The following is an 18,879-nucleotide window of genomic DNA, read 5'->3' as shown; positions in this document are numbered from 1 at the left end:
CTTCCCTATTCCACTCTTGCGATGGGAAGAAGGTGCCCCTCCTACCCTCGGATAGTTGGCCATTGGCCTCTCACCTGCACGCAGACCTCTCCGGCCCTCACGGCCCAACCTGCAGCAAATGTTGGCAAAGACTGTCAATGTGTTTTCTCCAGTGAGATTTTGTTATATAATCTCTTCATTACTTTGGTGCACGAACTATAAACCACTTGTAATCAACTATGTGCTGTAAACAGTCAGTGATGCTGTTTCCTTTCAGTCATTAACAAACGTGAGATATTATCATGCTGTATATAGAACCCTGGAGAATTTGAATTAATTCTCTTGCATTTTTCTTCCCACCATGAGACTTACAGCATCATCTCTTAAGTGGTTGTTTTCTGTTTTCAGATGTGTGTCTGAACAATTATTTTTTCAATTTCTCTAGAGACCAAAACAAGGCTTTGAAGACCCTACAGCAGGGATGATATTAGTACCTGCAACCCTTGCTGCAATTCCACAAGGAATTGGGTACTAGGAATTCTTTTCCAGTCTTACTATATTCCCACAATTCTCATTTTGCACTAGTTTTCATAATGCAAGGAAAATTAAAAAGGTCCATTAGTTAGAGCATAGGGTGTGTATTGCAGAGATGGCGATGGTTTGCAGTGCGGCCTCGTAACATGTGATGAGGTGTTGGAGCTACGAAGTTGCTGCTCCTTAGAACAGGAGTCAGAGTCATGGTGCTTGAGAGCTCACTGTGAAGTGAGGAACGGGTTATTTGTGAAGGTGGACTTTATGGATCAGAATGTGATCTGTCTTGGTGCGTGTTCCCTGTACACTTGAGAAGATAGGAAGGACATGTATTCTGCTGTGGCTGGATGGCATATTCCATATGGCGTATTCTGGATGGCAGAATATCTATATGGATATTCCCGATGGTGTATTCTGCTGTTGCAGGATGGCATATTCTATAAATGTCAGTTACATCAAGTCGATTGACTGATAGTTTGCGTCATCTGTGTCTTTACTGAGTTTGTTCCATGTAATACTGGAAGTCCTAGCCAGAGCAATTAGGCAAGAGAAAGACATAAAGGGTATCTGAATTGGAGAGGAAGAAGTTAAATTAGCCTTGTTTACAGACCACATGGTCTTATATTTAGAAGAACTTAAAGATTCCACCCAAATAAAACCCATTAGAACCGATAAGCATATGACACAAAACCAGAATCTATAAATTTCTAGGCCACCAGATGAACTACTCCACCCCCACTGCAGCTCCGATGCAGAAAGGACACAGAGGCAGACGCTCCCTGCATGACCTCAAGAGAAGGTGGGACACTGAAATCACCGACTTTCCTTCCCCCATCAAACAGCTGAGCTTGCAAAGCAAACTGCCAGCCCAGATCTGAAGACACAGGAGAATCCAACTCAATGTGGCACCAGCGGTTTGCTTCTCTGGAGTAGAAGTCCCTGAATGGTGCGTGGTAGGACCTCGTGCTGGGCCGGTGGCTTTGACAAAGGTCTCAGGCTGGAGAGTGGATTAGCGGAGAGCAAGTGGCTCCTCCGGGCTATGCCATGGGTGGCCTTGGGCTCACATTCAGGGGCTCACCTTGCAGAAACCCCCCAGGTTCTCACATCAAGGACCTGGGAAAAAGCCCCTTATGACTGAGAGAGGGAGGGGAGATACCCTTCTATGTATCACAGACCTACCCTCCAAGGGAGACTGTCCATCGGGACACGCAGAAACAGCTCCCTCCTGGAGGAAGGGCCCCACTCAGCCTGCCCTGGCCTTGCTGGAGGTGGGGCTTTTTGGGAAAAGAACAAGGAGGCTGAAGACAGGGAAGCCAGCAGGTGGGGAGGCTGGGACCCTGGGGGAGGGGTGGGAACGTTGTGAAGGCCACACCCCAAGCCCTGGGGCCCTGTATTGGGCCATGGTTACATTGCTATAAAGAAATACCTGGCGAGGTGCTGTGGCTCACCCCTGTAATCCCAGTACTTTAGGAGGCCGAGGCGGGCAGATCACGAGGTCAGGAGATTGAGACCATCCTGGCTAACACGGTGAAACCCCGTCTCTACTAAAAATACAAAAAATTAACCAGGCGAGGTTGCGGGCGCCTGTAGTCCCAGCTACTCGGGAGGCTGAGGCAGGAGAATGGCGGGAACCCAGGAGGCAGAGCTTGCAGTGAGCTGAGATCGCGCCACTGCACTCCAGCCTGGGTGACAGAGCCAGACTCCGTCTCAATAAATAAATAAATAAATAATAAATGAAAGAAATACCTGACACTGGGTGATTTATAGAGGAAAGAAATTGGATTGGCTCGTGGTTCTGCAGGCCATACGAGAAGCCTGACGCTGGCAGATCTACATTAGCGAGTTCTCAGGAAGCTGGTGGAAGGCAATGGGGAGCCAGCAAGTCACACGATGAGACCCGGAGCAAGAAAGAGAGGCGGGGAGGTGCCACACTCTGCAACAACCAGATCTCTGGAGAGCTCACTGTTGGGAAGACAGCACCAAGCCATGAGGGATCCATCCTCGTGACCCCGATGCCTCCCTCCGGGCCCCGCCTCCAGCGCTGGGGATCACAATGTAACATGAGATTTTGGTGGGACAAATATCCAAACCATATCAGGACCTAAGAGATGGAGACTTCATCAGAAAAGGATGCACCCCTTCTGCCCACTCCTAGCCCCCACTTTACGGTGACCCCAGCGTGTTCAGTCTAACAGCAGCAGAGTCCAGCTGAAGGCGCTGCCGGTGGCACCTCTCAAAACAAGGAAAGGGTAACCCGTTACCTTGAGGGCCGGCAGTGTTCCCGAGGTGGGGGTCCTGCCTCCCAGGCCACCCTGCAGAGCAGAGGTTGCAGCTGGCCCTGGGGACACCCACATGCGTGAGGAATAAGCCGGCATGTGGCATGCCACCGACATGGGAGCATCTTTAATATTTTGTCTAATAATGTATAAAATAGTCCTTTACTACTGTCACTCCTGCAGAAAAGGAGAAACTTATTACTGTGCCTTACAGACATGTTGGGTAAAAAATTATCCACTGAATCATTTTTATAAGTTGATTTTGAGAGCACTGAGTGTCTTGGAAAGAGGACACTGGCAGAGAAGAACCTGCTATACTGAAGAGCAATGAAAAAATCTGTTTCAAAATGTTCTTACACTTGGTTTCTACATTGATTCATACACTGTTTCTTTAAGGTCAGAAACTTCTGTGTGTCATTTTGAAATAAAGGTTTAGATTCCATGACATTTTCATATTTTAATAAATACCAACTTTTCTGTTTTAAAACAAGTAGCAGCAGTGCCCCCCCAGGAGACCAACTACACTTTCATTCATTTATTTCTTAATGTAGCAAGTATTTGTTAAACATCTGCTGTTGCCAATACATCAATGAACAAAAGAAGTAACATCTCTGCTCTTCATGGAGCTTACTTTGTAGTTGGAGACAAGCAATAAAAATGAATATTAATTAATTACCCATTTTGAAGCAGGAGCTAACAAATTTGATGAAAGGCAGGATACAGAAGATGAGGAAAAGAGGATTCAGCAATGAGGCTCTGGTGATTGGTCTGATGATGCAGCTGCCGTTGACTGATACGAGGAAAACGAGAGGAAAAACAAGTTTGGATTTCAAGTGTTTATGTAGAGATGGCTGCTAGACAGCAAATGAAACACTTTGAGTAGATACATGGATGTGTGAGACCGGAGTCCAGGAGCGGGGTCTGGGGAGGAGATGTGCCTTTATGAGCCACCATGCTGTAGATCTGTTCAGAGCCACGGACCGCATGCTGTCAACAAAGGAGTGAGGGTATTGAGAGAAGACGAGAAATTCCGAACACGTGCTCTGGGGCACTGTAAACTTTCCAATATGGAGAGAGAAAGAAAAACCAGCAAAAATGATTAAGAATCAGAAATGAGTGAGGTAAGAGAAAATCAAGGAGACCATTGCATCCCGGAAACCAAATAGAAAAGTGTTTCAGAAGGAGGATGTGAGCGGTTCCACGAAAGCCACCGAGATAACAATACGCAGGATGTATCAATGGGTTGAGAGGATGACTTGTAAACTCCAGTGCAATTCAGAGGACATGGGAAGAGAACTGGTGAACGTGAGTTAGAAAACTCGCAGGAGTGACACTTCTTGAGGAAAAATATAGAAAAAATGGTTGACATCTGTTATAGAATCAAAAGGATTTTTGAGAAGGTGGAAAAAGTTAAATGACATTTGTGTGCTAATGCACACAACCCAGGAGAAAGGGAAAACAGGTGATGCACCCGGGAAGGCAGAGTTTCAGGAAGAAAGTCCTTGTGTTCTAGCGCCCACGTGAAGGAGTTGAATTTAAAGGGGTGCATGACTGCGTCCTAAAGAATGAAGAGAGAGAAAGCGAGAATAAGGTAACAGCTGCAGATGAGTCCATTGGACAGTGGGAGATTGAAGACGTTTTCTGGTGTATGAATCTTTTTTTTTTTTTTTTTTGAGACAGAGTCTCACTCTTGTTGCCCAGGTTGGAGTGCAGTGGTGCAATCTCGGCTCACTGCAACCTCCGCCTCCCAGGTTCAAGCGATTCTCTTGCCTCAGCCTCCTGAGTAGCTGGGATTACGGGCACGCACCACCATGCCTGGCTTATTTTTGTACTTTTAGTAGAGACTGGGTTTCGTCAATCTTCTTAATCAAATACCAGATACAGGAACCAGCAGAGAGTGACAACGAGGAAAGACATGTTGGAAGTGGTATCTATAGATAGATAGTCTTCAAATGGGGGCGATTTTGCTCTCCCTGGGACATTGGGCAGTGTCTGGAGACACTCGTGGTTGTCACAATTTGGGGGAGAAAAAAATGATACTGGCCTTGGGTGAGCAGAGGCCGGAGATGCATCTCAATATCCCACAGTGCACAGGGCAGCCCACACAGCAGGGCCCCTGGGACAAAGTGCCAACAACGCCGAGGTGGGGACACACTGTGAAAGGGTGATGGAGTGTTGTGTGTTGCCGTAGAATGCTGAGGGCACATCGGAAATCGGTGATCAGAGATTGAAGTGAGTTCCCTTAACCCGGCGACATGCTTTTCTCCGGATTTGTTTAGCAATGTGCACATTGTGTAGAGCGATAGAGTTGGGGCCTGGACAGCAGTAAGGAGGGAAAAAGGCCACGGGTGGAGTTGAGCATCTGAGCGAGGGGATGACAACCATGGCAAGTCAGCTTGGGACGGAGGGAAGTGAGGATGGTGGAGGATGGGGCAGTGCAAAGGGTTTAGGATAAACTGTAGGGCTCAGGGGGGCGAATCACTGAGGAAGTTGGGGACGCTGGACTTACTGAGGTGTGGAGTTTTACCGGGATGTAGTTTTTAGCAACTCTATCGTCATGGGAACCAGTGGTTGAGTTAGCCTAGGGGAAAGGCTATCAAAAGAGAATAAATCAAAGATGCCAGGATTTTGAAAGGATCATGGACATTGATGTGAAAATCACAGATTGTGGCAGAAATGGTGTGGGGAGTGGCAGTGACAGGAACTCATTCTAGGACTGTCAGGGACCTGGCCTGGGAGCAGCAGACAATTACCATGAGAAAGAGGGAAGGTGGGTACAACAGTTAACCTTGAGGGTTTTCAGAACAGAGAAAAGCTGTAACGTCTAGAAGTGGAACCAGGGGGCTCTGAGGACCCCTACTCCTCCTACTGACTTGAGAACACCAGGGTAGGGGGAGAGGAAGAGTGAGGACGCTCACTGCATCCACCCCTGGAGAGCGCAATGAAGCAGCTCCCTCGGGGAAGACCCTGCTTCTCTTATAGCGAGAAAGCGCAGGGCATTTAGAGAGAAATGTCATGAGGTAGGAAATTGCTGTGGATGATGTGATCTGCAGAGGGCACAGTGGACGGGCCCAGGAGCCAGGAACGTTGGGCAGAGGGATGAGAAGGGAGGTGCTTGGGACGGTTTGGGGAGGTGTGTCTGGGGAATGAGGAACTGGGACTCCTGAGCTTCTTGGAGAGTTCTATTAACAGGACTACGCAGTAAAATACGATTATTCCAGAGGGACTCCAGGCAGGTAGTGCTGGTGAGGCACTGAGGGAGGTGGGGAACTAGAGGAGGGGGTTTTTCCTGGAATATTCGGAGGTCTGGGGTTACTCACTTCCTTATTCCTGCCGTTGGTGTGGAAGCAGGTGGATGATGGCCCTGTCCCGAGCGTCCAGCGCTGAGCTGCGTAGACCTGGGGTTTCTCCCTCAGTTAATGGGCTGTTTTCGTTGAGGTTTCTGAATCTGCAAAGCAGAGGTGCATGAACATTTGGTGTTCTAACTCTAACACCAGAAAACAAGGGAGAAAGTGAATCTCTCTATTAGAGGCATTGTCAACATGGGCAAGAAATGCCACATTTGAGTTGAGTCTGCTGACATTTATTCCGGATGTAAGTGTTCCCAGCAAGCTCAAAACAGGCCGATGAATCTTGCACCTGCTTCATGAACCTGAGAGGGGCATCAGAATGATCTAACAAAACGACTCAAAATGAGAAATAGTTTCTTCATAGTGACTGAAAATGGAGGATGTCCTGTCCCTTGGTCCAGGCGGGCTCAGCTGGGACAGCAGTTGGCTGGGCACCGGGAGCACGTTCCACACTCTTGGCTGTCCGTTTCTAACAAGAAGTCTGAACCTAGGAGTCATTGATTTGTGGCTTTCCAGTTAGACTGCCTAAGTTCAGAATGTTTAATCCAGATGCATCAGACTTTTTGATACAGCATCTTGCTCTGTCACCCAGGCTGGAGTGTAGTGGTGCAGTCTCGGTTCACTGCAGCCTTGACCTCCTGGGCTTAAGCAATCCTTCTGCCTCAGCCTCCTGAGTAGCTGGGACCACAGGTGTGACCCGCAACATCTGGCTTTCAAAAATTTTTTTTATAGAGATGAGGGTCTCACTATGTTGCCCAAGCTGGTCTGGAACTTCTGGGTTTAAGCAGTCCTTCCACCTCAGCCTCCCAAAGTGCTGAGATTATAGGCCTGAGTCACTGCACCCAGCCAGACATAAATTTCTTATCTGGGTTTGATGGCCTTAGCAGCTCTAAATAAAAATAAAATAGTGAATATTGGTTTGTTGTTCTTCCTAGGGAGCCCATATCTTCATGTAATGCTCCGAGTGCTGTGAGATGCTCCCTGAGTACACAACAGCCATTTCTACCACCTCTTCTCACATCCAGTCATGCAGATCTCCAAAGACCAGGTCACTAGTTGCTTGTGGCTCCTGTGATGAAAACTACAACCTGGGGGGTTTAAAACCACAGAAATCCATGCTATCGTCTAAAATGCAGGGTCAGCAGGGCTGTGTTCTCTCTGAAGGGTCTTGGGAAGGACTTCATCTCTTACAGCTGATGGTGGCTCCTGGCAGTCTGTACGTTCCTTGGTATGCAGCCACATCCTCCCACCTCTGCCAGCCTTCACACGTGTTTTCCTCTTTTTTTTTTTTTATAAGAGCACCAGTCAGATTGGATTTAGGGCCCATCATAGTCCAGTGTGAACTCACTTAGCTGCAAAGACCCTGTTTTTAAATAAGGTCACATTCTCAGGTTCCAGTGGTACCTGGATTTTTGCAGGACACTGTGATCCAGCACAGTTTCAATCACCGCCATTATTCAAGTCATTCAAGATCCCAGAAAGAGAAGCTCAGTTTCTTTCTCTCCATTTTGAGGTCATGGGATTTCCTTCAATTTTAATTTTATGTCCAGTCATGTATTTTTCCTGCCCTCCTCAGCAACCTGGAGCTGTGCAGACTGAGACCGAGATGCATCGCTGAAACTCTCCTTGGTGTTTTTTACCATTTCTTCTTGGAAAAGAAGATTTTACCTTGTGGGATTTTCAAGAACCTCTAACTCCTCCACTGGGGACCAGGTGCCACCAAAAAAGAGCACAGCAGCAGCCTTGTGGATAAGTCGTGGTCTGGAGTCAGCCACTTTGCACATATCACTCAGAGCTGCATCATCGGGTTACCCCTGGAAAGGCTGCTCACACACCCACATTGAGGGCTCTCGTCACTGCTGGTGACTAGCTTGGTGAATGTTCTGCTTCATGGAGAGACTATCAGAGCTGGAATATCCATAGGCTTATAATTGTCATGAATACTTCCTCTCTCATTTGCTGTGAAATCATATGGCTCCTCAGTCCATGAAGCTGGCATCAATAACTGAAATAGGCTTGGGAAATCCTGGGCAAGAGGCAAAGAGGACACTAAGCCTTGGACGTTTGCTTCCATGCTACCTTTACGCACACCCGCAAGGTCCGGGGCTTCCAGAGGCCTGGTTTTCTTCTGGCTTCCCTTGTGGTCATGTTCCACCAGAGCTGGAACCCTCCCCTGCTTTCCCCAGAGCCAGGCAGTAAGGGCACACCTCCACCGGCTCCATGTTACTCAGGGGGATCCAGTGTTATTCACCGCAGCTCAGGTGGCAAGGGTAAAATCACTCCTTAATATGTGTTCTCTCTCGTGATTTTACATTTGTCATATGCTCAACAGAGGCTGGATGGACCCAGTTCTAATTTCTTTTACATTTTTTTTTGAGACAGAGTCTTGCTCTGTTACCCAAGCTACAGTGCAGTGGCATGATCTCGGCTCACTGCAACCTCCGCCTCCCAGGTTCAAGTGATTCTTGTGCCTCAGCCTCCCAAGTAACTGGGACTACAGGCACGTGCCACCACGCCTGGCTAATTTTTGTAGTTTTAGTAGAGATGGGGTTTCACCATATTGGCCAGGCTGGTCTCAAACTGCTGACCTCATGATCCGTCTGCCTTGGCCTCCCAAAGTGCTGGGATTACAGGCGTGAGCCACCGCACTCGGCCTCTTTTACATTTTTAAAAGCTAAAAATATAATATGCATTCTGAAAAGTTTATACATCATAAAGTGTAGATTATGAGCTGAACACAACCATGCAACCAACATCCAGATCAAGACCCTGGAACCCCCTCAAGTCCCTTCCAGTCACAGCCACCGCCGTGTGTGGCCATATCTTAATTTCCAAGAGCTTTCTGCCCATTTTTGTACTTTATGTAATTCAAGTTATACAGCATGTGCTTAGTCTATGGCCTCTTCTCTTGAGCATAGCATCACCTTCATGAGATGCAGCCGCATAATCGCTTGCGGTTGTGGGCTGCTCATTCTCATTGCTACAGTTTTATTCCATTGTGTCAGTATGCAACACTGGTTTTTTAATGATCTTAAAGCAGCTTCACCTAACAATGTGTGGCATTATGTGGACACCTCACATACTGTTCTAATGTGTGATTTTCCATAAACGGATTCATCTAGATCTTCTCACTAGTCACATTCTCACGTAGTGCTAAAAGTTAGCAGGAGTTGCTGATGTTTCATGGGGCACAATAAAAAATCGGCTCTGCTTCCCTATGTCTATTTGGGAGTGTGCATATCATATGTTTGCAATGGTGAATGCCTGTTTTGCAAAGCATTGTTACTGCGGCCTCAACCAGTCTTAAGGGGTATTAGCAAAAGAATAGACATTGCAAGCTTCCTTGGTAATCTCAAAAGTGAACAAAGTAATTATCTAAAGATCTTTGCAAAAAAAATTTAGTCATTTAATTTTATGACTAAAGGGCCACCTAACATATAATCCAAAAATATATAAATTAAATTCCACTATACAAAACCACAAAGATTAACAAAACTGTGCTAGCTTCCAGTTCTCCATTCAAACTCTGCCTTAACCTTTTATATTCTAGGAAGTTCCTGAAGATAAAGCTATTTGGATTAATTTACCTGGGATTTTCTTCTAGGGGCAGCAAACTTTCATGGAAGGGCAGATAGTAAATATTTTCAGCTTTGTGGATGCTGAGAAACAAGGTCCTCCAAATTTTGAGCAAATGTTCTCCATCAAAGATGAATAGCTTTGTTCTGTTGTGTTTACATTTTACATAGCTTGGGGACGATACCAAAGAGGCAGAAGATGGAATTTGTTCCGTGGTTCCACTTCACTGAGCCTGCTGGAGGATGATGGTTAGAAGGATTCCTTCCCTCTGGGGTTTCTGGTGATGTTTTAACCCAAATGGACATTCATTACAGCAGCACCAGGAACAGTCTGCTGAACCCTGGGGCGGGGTTGGGTGGGGGATGGTGGTGGGGAGGGGGTTCAGCTGCCTCAGCAGCTGCTGCTGATCCGAATCAAAAGCGAGGCTGAATACCTGTTTCTCCATTCTGCACTCCCTCCGGGAACCTGGAAGCTCAGCAGGAGATGAAGTGGCTGGAGGCGTGTGAGTCCTGCACTTGATAGAGGCGGATTCTGTCAAGCCTTACCTGGATGGTGTGTGTGACTATCCCCATAGAAACGAGCAGGCTGTCTCATGAAGCCTCCATTCTAGCCTTTTGTGATCACCTGTGATCTTAGAGGGCTCCTCTACAACCCCGAGTCCCAAATAGGTGACTACAAAGTGGGCTCACACTTATTTCTCCACTATTCCTGTGTTCTTTCAGGGGGCTGACCATCAAACCTACTTAGAAATCAGACCTTGAATGTAAGTATATGTTGTTTATTATCTATATCCTTTGCATGGCAGAATGTCAGTTATAGGATAAATAACAGAAGGTAGGCTTTGTACCAAGTCATGGTGACAACAGTACAAAGCAAGGCTGGGCGTGGTGGCTCATGCCTGTAATCCCAGCACTTTGGGAGGCCGAGGAGGGCAGATCATGAGGTCAGGAGTTTGAGACCAGCCTGGCTAACATGGCAGAACTCCATGTCTACTAAAAATATAAAAATTAGCCGGGCGTGGGTCATGTGCCTGTAGTCCCAGATACTCGGGAGACTGAGGCAGGAGAGTCGCTTGAACTCGGGAGGTTAAGATTGCAGTGAGCTGAGATCGCGCCACTGCACTCCAGCCTGGGTGACAAAGTGAGATTCTGTCTAAAAAAAAAAAAAAAAAAATTAATACAAAGCAAGTGCTGAGTGTCAAGTGACGTAACTTTTGAGACAGCCACGATCCCGATTTCTCAGTGTCCTTTGTTGTCCCCAGGGTTACAATATGAACCATTGATTTCATCATTACTAATAAATATAGTTTTATAGTCATGTTCATAAATTCTAGACCATTAGAGATTCTAGAACATTTGGTACATGGTATTCATTTGGAAATATTTCTTGAAGTTTAATAATAGTCATTACTTGAATTTGTGACTTTTAATCTTCAAAAAATAAGACATGTAATGCTAAAAGAAAGAGTCCCTGTGGAAAGTAAGCCAGGAGATCCTAGTGCTGCTTCGAATTGAGTTTGCAGAAAAGTGTCTAGATGATACATTTCTGTCTTATAATAATTTGTAATGACTCATACTTGGTGCCATTTACTTGACTGTTTGCCAGGCTAGGTTTTTGATAATGGCCATTATTCAGCTCATAAAACATGCTCTGTGACTGACTTCTTTGTTGGATGCTGAGTAATATTTTATATAACACCTGAATTTCTTTTTTAGTATGATTGACTTTAGCAATGAATATATTGTAATGCTTTGGATAACTCATAAGTTTCTCAATTTCGTGTTGTTATTCTATATTTTTATTTTTTACATTTAAGTGACTCGATTCTTAATGTTATAGTTTATCACTTTTAATGGTTCAATCTTTTGGTGAATTTTTTGTATCCTCTCGGATTGTTCAGAGGCTGAATATGATCCCGGAAGGAGGCAGCACCAGCAGGAACCGGGCGTCGTCCACTCACAGTCATTCCCCGGGGCTCCCTGCCTCCTTCTTTCTCTTTGTCCTTGTTACGTAAAATGTGTTTCACTGTCAACCTGATTTTTATTCTAGAAGTATAAGCCTAGTTTCTATCATTAAATGCATGACATTGGTGTTGGTTCACAATGTTTGATGCTCTACTCTGTCTGCTGCTCCGCGTGATCTTTTTGAATGATTAGAGACGTGCTTAATGCTGCCTTCATACTCTGTATGGACATTCAGTGAACCTCTGTTAAATTAATAAACGTCGAGTGATGTTACCGTACCCTACCTGGGTGACGCTTCCAGTCAAGGGTACTTGCCCACATTATTAGGTTGGACAATCACTGTGCAATAGTCATTGTGGTTTTTGCCATTATTTATTCATCCTTAATATATTTATGTAAATTCCCTCAATTATTTTATACCTTTAAAAGTATTAAAACCACATAATTAAAATGCCCCACAAAATTTGCATCATTGTTAAATTTCTGCTATGATTCTGTTTGCCTAATGTATATGGCTGCATATGCATTTATTATTATTATATATTTACTATTAGTTGTACCATTTATCATTTGGTAGAAATTTAGCTTATTGACATCCTTATTCAATTCTTGAAAGGTAAGTTGTTTTTTAAAAAATGTTAAGAAGAAAAGCCATATGTAAGTTAGGTATAGGCATTGATGCATCCTTCTTTTACACACACACAAATGAACACACATACAGGCACACACACATAAAACTTGGTTTTGTGTATGTTATCCTTTTAAACATTTTTTTAATGCTTACTTTTTCTCAGAACTAGTACTCAGGAAGGGTATGGTAACATCACTCGACATTTATTAATTTAACAGAGGTTCACTGAATGTCCATATAGAGTATGAAGGCAGCATACTGGGCGCAGTTGCTCACACCTGTAATCTCAGCATTTTGGGAGGCTGAGGCGGGTGGATCACTGGAGCCCAGGAGTTCGAGATCAGCCTGGCCAACATAGTGAAACCCCATATCTACCCAAAATATAAAAATTAGCTAGTCTTATAAGTTAATCTCAAAATAACTAAATAGATAAAAATTAATTTTTTCATAATTTATTTTATTTGCTAAAGTTTTCTAAAGAATATTTTATACAATAAAACTTTTAATTTATAAGGCCCCCTTTCCATGTCAATTATTATTTGAAATTGTATAGAGATGAATGACACCTATTTGGTATGTAAAACACATGCACACACAAATCTGTGTGTTTGAGTTTTATTATTCTGTACTCTGCTGTCTATGTGGGGTTAACATTGATCACTTTTTTTCTGTCAGAATAACTTTTTCTACCCATTTCTTTGCCCCTTCGAATCTGCTGTTTCCACTGGCTATGAACTGAGAGAGTTATGCAGGAGAGCCAGTTCTGTGTCATCAGGGATAAGTTTTTTCTATTAAATTATGTATCTAACAAACATTTATGGATTATTACCTCTGCCAGACAATGGCATACATATATACGCTATTCCTGTTTCCTGCATTCACTGAACTATAATGTAATGTATTATGTTATTATAGGATATATACACACACAAATTTCAATTATATAAAATAGAAAGTTTCAAATGCTGTAGAGAAGTATACACAACAATACATTTGTGAGTGATTATAAATTATCTATTTCTGAGGATCCACTTTCATTATTGGGTTGTGTTTCTTTTAAATTTATTTTTAAATGTATACACAATAGCATTTTCACTGTTCAGGTCTATGAGTTTTGACAAATGCATAGTCATGCAAATGCCATCATAATCAAAATACAGAATAGTTTGATCACCGTTGAAAAAGTTCCCTCCTGGTGGCCCTTTGAAGTCAAACGTTTAATCCCTGGAAATCGCTGATTTGCTTTCCTTCATTCTGTTTTTTAATCTCCAAGAAAGTCATAAAAATGGAGTCACATAACATGTAGGTAACATGTAGCCTTTAGAATATGGCTTCTTTCATAGGGTAATGCATTTGAGATTCATGCATGTTATGTGTCTACCAATGACCGTTTCCCCTTTTAAATTGATGGGTGATATTCTCTACTTTATGTAGGTACCAGTTTATTAATCCTTTTCCCAGTTGAGAGACATTGAAGATGTTTCCAGGGTTTGTGAATTGTGAGAAATCTGCTATAAACATTCACCGTGGGGGGGGGGGGTGTGTGTGAACACAGATTTTTCAGTGTTCAAGTCTACTTTTGAATGAATATCTAGAAATAGGATTGCTGTGTTCATGGTGAATACATGTTTAACTTTGTGAGGAACTGACCAGTGTGTTCCAGATGGGCTGTGCCCTTTCACAGCCCTCCCAGTGATGCATGAGAGTTCTATTTACTGTGCAATCTGGTTAGTATTTGATACTGTCTGGATTTATAAAAAATTTTAGCCATCCCCATAAACATGTTTTTTTTTCGTTATAGCTTTAATTTACATTTTCTTTCTTTTTTTTTTTTTTTTTTTTTTGAGACGGAGTCTGGCTCTGTCACCCAGGCTGGAGTGCAGTGGCGCGATCTCGGCTCACTGCAAGCTCCGCCTCCCGGGTTCACGCCATTCTCCTGCCTCAGCCTCCCGAGTAGCTGGGACTACAGGCGCCGCCACCTCGCCCGGCTAGTTTTTTGTATTTTTTTTAGTAGAGACGGCTAATGATTTTCAGACTATTTTATATGTTTATTGTCATTTGCATGTTTGTTTGATGAAATGTCTACATCCTTGGAAAACTCACTTATTTGTTAAAAAAATAAGTGTCAGCCGGGCGCGATGGCTCACACCTGTAATCTCAGCACTTTGGGAGGCCGAGGAGGGTAGATCACTTGAGGTCAGGAGTTTGAGACCAGCCTAGCCAACATGGTGAAACCCTGTCTCTAGAAAAATACAAAAATTAGCTGGGTGTGGTGGTGGACGCCTGTAATCCCAGCTATTCAGGAGACTGAGACAGGAGAATCGCTTGAACCCGGGAAGTGGAGGTTGCAGTGCACAGTGAATGCATCACTGCACTCCAGCCTGGGTGAGAGAGCGAGACTCTGTCTCAAAAAAAAAAATAAATAAATAAATGTCATGGGATTTTCAATACAGACAATCATGCCATCTGTGAATATAGACAGTTTTCTAAGATTTTTGCTCCTTTTATTCCTTTGCCTTGCCTTATGGCACTTGTTCGGACATCTAGTACAATGCGAATACAAATGTTATGTGTGAATGTCTTTCTCCTGCTCTTCATTTTAGACCATCCATTAAGTATGAGATTAGAATTTTTTGTAGATGCCTTTTGTTAGGTTAAGGAAGTTACTTTGATTCCTCCTAGTTTGCTTAAGTTTTAAAAAGTGTTATGAATGAATAATAAATTTTACCAAATACTTTTTCTCATGTGTTGAGATGATTATGTAGCCTTATCTACTGTAATCTTTTTAAATGGCGAGTTACGCTTACTGATGTTCAAATGTTGAAGCAAATACGCATTTTCAGAAGAAATCTCACTTGGTGTGATGTACTCACCTTCTTATACATTGTTGTGTTTAATATTTGGTTGAACATGTTTATATTCATGAGGGCTATTAGTTATAGGTTTCTTTTTATATAATTTTTTCCTGATTTGGGGTTAGGGAGCTTCTGGCCTCATAAAAGAATTCAAGAGTATTTTTTTTTTTTAAGAGCCTGTGTAAAATTGGTATTATTTCTTTCTGAAATATTTGGTAGAATTTGCCAGTGAAACTATCTGGCCTTGAGTTTTCCTTGTCTAAAGGTTTTGCATTATAAATTCAATTTCTTTAACAGGTCTAGGATTATTTAGATTATCTACTTTTTCAGTGAGTTTTGGCATGGTGTGTCTTACTTTTCAGAAAACTTTTATTTTAGATTCAGGGGTACACAAGCGGGTTTGTTATATAGGTAAACTTGTGTCACGGGGGTTTTTGTTCACTTTTATGACTGCATAGTATTCCATAGTGTATAGGTACCATATTTTCTTCATCCATTCTCCTACTGATGGGCATTTACATTAAATCCATGTCTTTGCTATTACTGCAGTGAACATACATGTGCTTGTATTTTTATGACAGAACAATTCGTATTCCTTTGGGTACATACCCAGTAATGGGATTGCTGGATTGAAGAGTAGTTCTGTTTTTAGCTATTTGAGGAATTCCTACAGTGCTTGCCACAATGGTTGAACTAATTTGCAATTAATTTATAACTAATTTACAATGAATTTACTAACTGTAAATTAGTTCAACCCACCAATAGTGTATAAATGTTCTCTTTTTGCTGCAACATTGCCAGCGTTTGTTATTTTTTGACTGTTTAGTAATAGCCGTTCTTAATCGTGTGAGATGGTGTCTCATTGTGGTTTTGATTTGCATTCCTCTAACAATCAGTGATGTTGAACTTCTTTTCATGTGCTCGTTGGCTGCTTTATGTCTTCTTTTGAAAAGTGTTTGTTCATGTCCTGTGCCCACTTTTTAATGGGTTGTTAGTTTTTTTCTTGTAAATTTGTTTTAAGTTCCTTATAGATGCTGAATATTAAAGCTTTGTCAGATACATAGTTTGTAAATATCTTCTCCCATTCTATAGGTTTTCTTTTCACTCTGTTGATGTTTTCTTATGCTGCAAAGAAGCTCTTAAGTTTAATTAGATCTCCTCTGTGAATTTGTGTTTTTATTGCAGTTTCTTTTGGCGTTCTTTATCATGAAATCTTTGCCAGTTCCTGTGTCCAGATTGGTATTGCTTAGGTTGTTTTCCAGGATTTTTATAGTTTTGTGTTTTACATTTGAGTATTTAATCCGTTCTTAGTTGATTTTTATATATGGTATGAGAAAGAGGTCAAGTTTCAATCTTCTGCATATGGCCATTGATCGTTTTTGTCAGTTTTGTTGAAGATCAGATGATTGTATGTATATAGCCTTATTTCTGGACCCTCTATTCTGTTCCATTGGTCTATGTGTCAGTTTTTGTACTAGTTCCATGGTATTCTGGTTATTGTGGCCCTGTAGTGTAATTTGAAGTTGGGTATCATGACACCTCCTGCCTTGTGCTTTTTGCTTGGATTACCCTGGCTATTTGGGCTCTTTTTTTGGTTCCATATGAATTTTAAAATAGTTTTTATCTAACAAATTAGCTGGACATGGTGGTACATTCCTGTAATCCCAGCTACTCGGGAGGCTGAGGTAGGAGAATCACTTGAACCTGGGAAGTGAAGGTTACAGTGAGCCGAGGTCACGCCACTGTACCCCCAGCAACGAGAGTGAAACTCTATCTCAAAAAAAAAATATATGTGTGTGTGTGTGTATATATACATATATATATAGTACATCTAGTACAATGTCAAATGCAAGTGTTATGTGTGAATGTCTTTCTCCTGTTCTTCATTTTAGACCATCCATTAAATATGAGATTAGAATTTTTTGTAGATGCCTTTTGTTAGGTTAAGGAAGTTACCTTTATTCCTCCTAGTTTGCTTAAGTTTTAAAAAGTATTATGAATAAATAATAAATTTTACCAAATACTTTTTCATGTGTTGAGATGATTATGTAGCCTTGTCTACTGTAACCTTTTTAAATGGTGAGTTACGCTTACTGTATATATGTATATATATGTAGCCTTGTCTACTGTAACCTCTTTAAATGGCGAGTTAACGCTTACTACATATATGTATATATATAGTTGTTTTCTAGTTCTGTGAGGAACATCATTAGTAGTTTGATTGGAATACCATTGAATCTGTAAATTGCTTTGGGCAGTATGGCCATTTTAATGATATTGATTCTTCCTATCCATGAGCATGGAATGTCTTTCCATTTGTTTGTGTCATCTTTGAGTTCTTTGAGCAATATTTTGTAATTCTTATTGTAGAGACCTTTCACCTCCTTGGTTCACTGTATTCCTAGGAATTTTATTATTTTTGTGACTATGTGTCTTTTAATGTATTGTTCTAGTTTAAGTTGTGAAATTTATGCAATCCATAATTTCTTTTGCAATCCATTTTATGTCTGTAGTGTTTGTAGAGATATTCTTTATTCATTTTTGATATTGCTAATTGGCGTCTCCCTTCTTTTTTGGTAATTTTAGCTAGAGATTTATCATTTTTCTGATCTTAAATATTTTTAATGCTATATAATAGTTGTACATATTTTAGGGGTATATGTGATATTTCGATATACTCATATAATGTTTAATAATAAAATCAAGGTGATTGGGATAACCATCACCTTAAACATTTATCTTTTTATCATGCTGGGAACATTTGATTGATTCTGCTATCTTGAAATATAAAATGGATTATTGTTTACTATAGTCACTCTACTAATTTATTGAACACAAAAGCTTATTTCTTTTAACTATTTTCTTGTACCCATCAATCAACCTCTCTTTGTCTCCCTCCACCACCCTTCCCAGCCTCTGGTAACCACCGTTCTATTCTTTATGTTCCTGAGTTTCACTTTCTTAGCTTCCACATATGAGACAGAAAGTGCAATATTTGTCTTTCTGTGCTTAGCTTATTTCACCTAACATAATGGCCTCCAGCTCCATCTGTGTAGCTGCAAATAACAAGATTTCATTCTTTTTATGGCAGAATAGTATTCTATTTTGTATATCTGTCACATTTTCTGTATCCATTTATCCATGGATGGGCACTTAGGCTGACTCCACATCTTGGCTATTGTGCATAGTGCTTTAACAAACATGGGAGGGCAGATATCTCTTCAATATGTGGATTTTCTTTCTTTTGGATATATTCCAAGTAATGGAACTGCTGGATCATATAGTAGTTTTATTTTTAGGATTTTGAAGAATCTCCACACTGTTTTCCCTAATGGCTGTGCTAGTTTACATTCCCAGCAATAGTATACGAGGGTTTCCCTTTCTCCAAATCCTCATCAGCATCCATTACTCCTTGTCTTTGTAACAAAAACCATTTTAACTGAGTTGAGATAATATCTGCCATTGCTCAGCTCCTTCTCAAACATCAATAATTCTTAGATTTGGTCTTTTCAGTTTTTTTTAATGTCTTGTAGGTGTTCTTCATTCCTTTATATTTTTTTCTCTTTTATCCTCTCGGACTGTGTATTTTTCAATAGGCTGTCTTTGAACTAACTGATACTTTCCTCTGCTTGATCTGTTCTAACGTTGAGAGCCTGTAATGAAATTTTCAGTTTAACAAATACATTTCTCAGTTTTGGAATTTGTGCTTGATTTTTA

The 18,879-nt window shown here is 41.9% G+C and overlaps 1 long non-coding RNA gene across 2 annotated transcripts in view; it reads left to right on the top strand.

Annotated features, from left to right (window-relative positions):
• The first annotated feature begins 1,227 nt into the window (after window positions 1-1,227).
• Window positions 1,228-18,879, top strand: part of LOC105489289 (uncharacterized) — a 169,460-nt gene continuing 151,808 nt past the window's right edge. Inside the window, exons 1-2 of one of the 2 annotated variants that reach the window (XR_011617151.1) lie at window positions 1,228-1,456; window positions 10,435-10,475. This is a non-coding gene — a long non-coding RNA (uncharacterized lncRNA). Of the gene's footprint in view, window positions 1,457-10,158; window positions 10,265-10,434; window positions 10,476-18,879 lie in introns of those variants that run through there. The other variant, XR_011617152.1, reaches the window with a different exon arrangement.

Source organism: Macaca nemestrina, chromosome 19 (assembly GCF_043159975.1).
Source record: "Macaca nemestrina isolate mMacNem1 chromosome 19, mMacNem.hap1, whole genome shotgun sequence".
NCBI lineage: Eukaryota > Metazoa > Chordata > Mammalia > Primates > Cercopithecidae > Macaca > Macaca nemestrina.
Note: the sequence above shows the minus strand (reverse complement) of the source record. Positions and strands in the feature narration are given on the sequence as shown.